Genomic DNA, 6,000 nt, shown 5'->3' with positions numbered 1-6,000 from the left:
GAACACACCTAAACTGGGAAAACTAAATAACAAACCAGAGACCATACGAAACAGGGAGAGAGGCAGAGAGACACAGACGAGGAACAGGACACCGTGGAACACAGACAAACCGGCAACAGGCAGGAGAACACACAGGGCTTAAATACACACAGCAGTAATCAGGGGATGAGAGACAGGAGTAGTGATGTGCGATACCACTGATTTCCTTTCCGATCCGATACCAAGTAATATTCAGGGTGGTATCGACGATACTGATCCGATACCGATACTTTGTACAAAAACTTATTTTATTTATTGTATCTCAAATTATAGCATCATAATGATTGCAGGACATCAGAGTACTTGTTTCCAACAATGGCGGCAGCTACTTAGTTTTAATATTACTCTTATTTCTCTTTCTGGGTCGCAAAATTTTTTAACATATTTTCAGGTGAGAATGTAGCTGTGTAAACTTCAAATATCTGAGCCGATCGACACATGGTTTTCAAACCCCGCGGTCTTTTGCTACTCGGGTTAAACATGATATATAAGTCACTTAGATAACTTAAAAATGTTATTGTTTGGCTTTTTCAGTGTTTTATTTGTTCGTGAGTAAATCAGTTTGGCTGAGATTAAAGTTATTAGATTAGATTAAATAAAATTTAACTTTATTAATCCCTCAGGAGGGTTCCTCTGGGTTTTCACACAGCTGAATAAACGTCAAACAGAAAATTGATTAAACAGAAGTGTGAGACGGTTGAGAGTTTGTGCCAGCGCCCGGGTTATATTTTAGATAGCAAGGAGCAGACGGCAGTTTCACTCCACCGAGGGAACTCGTGCTGTACTACCCGGCTTTCTTTAGACCGCAAAGGCCCGGGTCCTCAGGTGGAAGCAGCCTCTGAATTTGGACACCCCCGCTGTTTCCGGACATTTAACGTATTTTATCCGATAAATAAACACTGTCAAATGTATTTACCCCCCCACAACAGCCTTTTTGAATGTCTCCCTAGTGTGGCCACATGTATCGCAAACCACGTCTCAGTTTTTGTGGAGGTCAAATAGGTTTGCACATGACTCCAATTACGCTCAGCCATTGTTGTGAGTGCACACGCCAAGGGGCTGCAAGACAGACAGCCTATTTCCGCAAATGACTATGAAAGGCAGAAGAGGAAGTACTTCCTTTGAATTTAGACAATCCGAATGTTACAGTTTCTTTCCACTGTGTTCCTGTTAATGATAAACTACAAATTTACCCTAAATTACTAAAATATCGATATTTTAATGTGAGAATCGATTCTAGAACATAAATGATTGGTATCGGAGGAATCGATATTTCAGGATTGATCCGCACATCACTAGACAGGAGGGCAACACACCTGGAAGAAGTCAGAGCTGACGGGACAGGGGAAACGTAAACTGAACACACTCACACGAGACAGGGACCTTCAGAATAAAACAGGAAACTCAGACACAGAGAACCAGACAAGACACTGAACTAACTAAACAGACAGATTCACAAACAGATATTGTGACACCATAGACAGACAGAACACAGAAGTGGGACCAGGGCAGGCACAGAACAGAAACCTAACAAACGGCAAATCATAACAGAATACATACTCAGGATAAACAAAAGCATAAAGAAACACAAAACACTGAGTCGGCAGACTCGGGACCATGACACCAGCAGTGTTGGGCAAGTTACTATGAAAAAGTAATCTACTACTGGTTACTTCTTCAAAAAAGTAACTGAGTTAGTAACTGAGTTACAAGATTCTAAAAGTAATTAATTACTTGAAAAGTAACTATTGCGTTACTTTAAAAAAAAAGTTTAACCCTCTGGGGTCCAGGATATAATTGGCCATTTTTTTACTACTTTTGACTTTACCACTAAATTACACCTTTAAAAGATATTTACTTTGCCTTGTTTGGTATCATTCCTTTCAGCACAACCTCACATGTCTGAATTTACAGTTATGTTTTCCTTTTGATATACTGTATTAACACAACTAATCTAAAATCAGACAGAAAACATAAAATCCGAGTAGAAAAAGTTATATTTTTTTACTGTAACAACCTCAAACATGTTTATTTAATCATATTTCATAACTTTCATAACTTTAAATGCAATTAAATGCAATTGTCAATTTTAAAATCCTATGCACAACCTTTTTTTTGTGCCACTCCAAAAAAAAATAATTTCTGTCCACTATAAAGGAGAACATGACAGCCTGATACCTGCAGGTCTGACAGCAGCAGGTGTATCACTCCTTTTTTTTTTCTTTTTTTTTTACCTGGAGACAGCAGTCGCCTCATTGTTCTGACACACAACACAAAACTATCCACACAACACTACACACTAACTACACAAGACAACACATCAACTACACACTTCAAACATGCCAAACGTCACAAATCTCTCACATCTCAAAACTCGCTCTCTCTCTTTTTCTGCTGTCTCTCTCTCTCTCTCTCTCTCTCTCACCGTCACTCCTAAAACTCCCCGCTCTTCCTAAACAACCAAATGTCATGTTGCCATATCATTTTTGATTGGCCGACATGGTGCATTTTTCCACCAACACAAACGGGCTGTTTTTTGTTTGGTCATAAGCAGAGAGTGCTTGCTAGCGCTGTTAGACAGCGCTGTTACACAGTAAACGTGACGAAACTCATGAGGGAAAAACACATCTTCCTCAGTCAAACAACAGCACTCATGCTTATGTTTTGCCGTCCGTGGGAGCGAGTGCAGCTGCTTAAAGCTGTAGCGCTCAGATTACTTACGTAGACAGCTACTTCTGTGCAACTGATATAAGCTGCAGTAACCTGAACACAGCTTCAGCCGTCTGTTTGTTAAAAAATAGTAACGCGACCGCACTGCATTTTTTAGTTAGTAACGGTAACTGCGTTGTAACGATAGGAATAGTAATTAGTTAGATTACTAGTTACTGAAAAAAGTAACGCCATTACTTGTAACGCCATTATTCCCATCACTGGTGGCCAGTTGATCAAGTTTACACGATGATGACTTTAACTTAGTAATCAGAGAAGATAGCTGAATTATTGTAGGAAGATCAAAACTGGATAGAGAAGATGACAGTTGAGTAGGAAAAAAATGCAAGTAGAACAATTGACAATATCACAAGAACAGGGCAATTTTTGAGGGCAATTTCACAGTGTATGTATAGCAAAGGTATCTGGAGGTTTAACAATATTATGTAATGTAGAAAACAAAGTACGAGTGTTTCCTTCAACAGACTCAATAATAGAAGCGTAGTAAACAGATTTAGCATGATAAATAGCTTCTTTATAATGCTGTATATGACTGAGATACATGTCCTTATGAATAGTAAGTCCTGTTTTCCTGATGAGATGTTCCAGTTGGCATCCAACAGCTTTAAGTTGGTGAAGTTCAGATGAATACCAGGGGGCAGAGCGAGTGAAAGACAACAGTTCAATATCTATTCAGTATCTAAGAATAAAGTATCTAAAGAATTAGCTTCTGCTATGGCAGCTTCCTTCTCTTGTTCTGCTCTCAGTGCATCGAGAGTAGATTGTAAGCGTGCTTGCTCAACTTTAATTTCTATTTCTCTCTTTGCATATGAGGCTCTTGCTTGAGCAGCTTCAGCCTTTGCTTTTGCTCTGTGCAGTTCAATGCTAGCTGACGAGCCTGCCTTTGATGGTGGTTTGTGGGAACGGACTGACCCTGTCTCGCTTTTGAAGGATTTACTTTCAGACATTTTGGATTTCTTGTATTTTGATTGCGTCCATATGTACTTTACTTGGCTTAATAGGATGGTCGTAGCTTTGATGCTTGTCGTGGTGCTGTCTTTTCACTGTAATTGGCCTTGCTAGAAGTCTGACTAGCTATGCAAACAGCTAAACATGAACCCAGGAACTCCAGACAGTAGATGAGATCTTATGAAGTTTACTGTTTTTTTCATTTTGTGAAACTGCAACAATAAAGCATATACGGAAATGTACATTACTTATCTCTACTGTTAACAACAACAATATGTGCCTTAAACCAATGACCTAACAATGCGATTGAGAAGCTAGCATGACGATTAGCACCGTAAATTAGCATATGAACTGGCGATCTTATTTACATATGAATAGCGTATTGAAAATGTGCTAACTGTCATCTATCAAACATAAAGACAACACTTGGAGTGTCTCATTGCTTTTTACCATTAACCCTTTAAGACCTACCATAGAACCAAGTCCGCCAGAGCTTATATTATATTTTTACATGCTGTAGTGCCATTTTTGGGAGCATTTCAAGTTGCTATACATCAATACAACCATTACAGCCTAAATTTTAATAATATGCATGCATTAAGTGCATAGTAATTACATAAATTGCAAAAAAGTGCAATAAACTACAAAAAAATTGAAAAACGTTTTTGTTTTTTTAACATATATTTCTAGTTAGAGAAATTTAAGAGACTTATCCCTCAAAACTGTAAATACTAAAAAGTTGCACAAAATAGTTTCCCATCACAGGAAATTTATTTTGAGTGTCTTCATAGTTTTATATTTGAAATACACCAATTTTTATATACTGCAGGAAAAACGAAAATAAATATTATAGTGCAAATTTGCAAAAAAGCAGCATATGCATCAAAATAAACTATTTCCAGCAGTGCAATATTAGTGCTAAGCATCTCAGAAACGACACAGAAAGTCATAAAGTCAAACATAACTTTTAAAAACACCAGTATAGGCTCATGAGGCCTTGATGGTAAAAAACTACATTTCCGCGAAAATGACGTCACTTCCGGTTCCGGGCAGGTCATGGGGGACATGCGATAGTTCGTGCTGATGGACGTAGGAAGTGTTATGAACAGCTGATTGGATCGGCAAAGCGTGTTTCTGGAATATTATATTTTTGTTGCTGCAAGCGCTTTTTATGCAGTTTTTGCAAAGCTTTATGTGGAAGGAAACTGTGACCTAGGGCAAGCTGATGGCATAAGATGTAAGTACAACTCCTCCGGTTTCATATGCAAAAAAAATTATTGCGCTAGCTTACGTGGTTGCAGAGCTACCGGGATTTAAAAATAGTTACGCAAAACAGAGCGTGCCCGCTCTGACCGGTTTTAAAGGGTTAAATACTTACAGACAATGCGTTAACAAACACCCAAAAGAAGGACATGAAGGTGGAGCGGCCATCTTGAAACAGCATAGCAAGAAAACATCAACTTCCTGTGTAAATCTTCTTCTACTGTCATAAAATATCAACTTAAAGCGGCCACTGGGTGGTGCATTTTACTAACATTTAAAACATAAAATTAACCAAGCAGTAACATAACATAAGTGTCTGATTATTAAGAAGATCATAGACAAGTGGTCCATTGCTGGAGAGCGATCGGACATTGAGCAGTCAAACAGAGACAGGATAGTCGCCGCTAGCATTGTAAGTCGACCTGGCAAGGCTAGCAAGCACACTACGGTCAGCAGTCCATCCACGAGGCTTCCTAGCAGAGCAGCGCTGAGATGACCACAGGGATGTATCGGGTTCCTGCTGTCGATCTTGTAGTTCTGCATGGATCCGCAGTGGACATACTTTCAATGAGGGTGCCAGACAATGTCTGTGTGGGGCAGTAAAGCTGGTGGAAGGGTCAAGAGGTGCTGGAAGCGTAAATGACATACACTGATGCAGTGTATCTTAGAGTGGAGGAGACAGGCCTTGTATGTATGGACTGCAGAACAAACCCAACGAGAAGAGCCCGGAGGAACAGGACCTTAACAGTCATGATGGTATAATGTCTGAAAGCCGTCTGTCCGAAAGCAGCTCAGCGGCTAACAACGAATGTCAACAGCTGATGCTAACAGCTGACAGTAAATATGTCCAGAAAAATGCCAGCCAAACAGGTAAAGAAGAAAAACACTCTACCTGGCCACCCCTACCAGCCCTGCTACTTGATCTAACTCACTACCAAGTCTAGTTTTTTATACATGCTTCCCCTAGGCAGCATCATTAGAAGACATAGCATACATTTTCACTGCTATGCAGATGACACC

Source organism: Neolamprologus multifasciatus, chromosome 14, assembly GCF_963576455.1.
Source record: "Neolamprologus multifasciatus chromosome 14, fNeoMul1.2, whole genome shotgun sequence".
NCBI classification, from domain to species: domain Eukaryota; kingdom Metazoa; phylum Chordata; class Actinopteri; order Cichliformes; family Cichlidae; genus Neolamprologus; species Neolamprologus multifasciatus.
Note: the sequence above shows the minus strand (reverse complement) of the source record.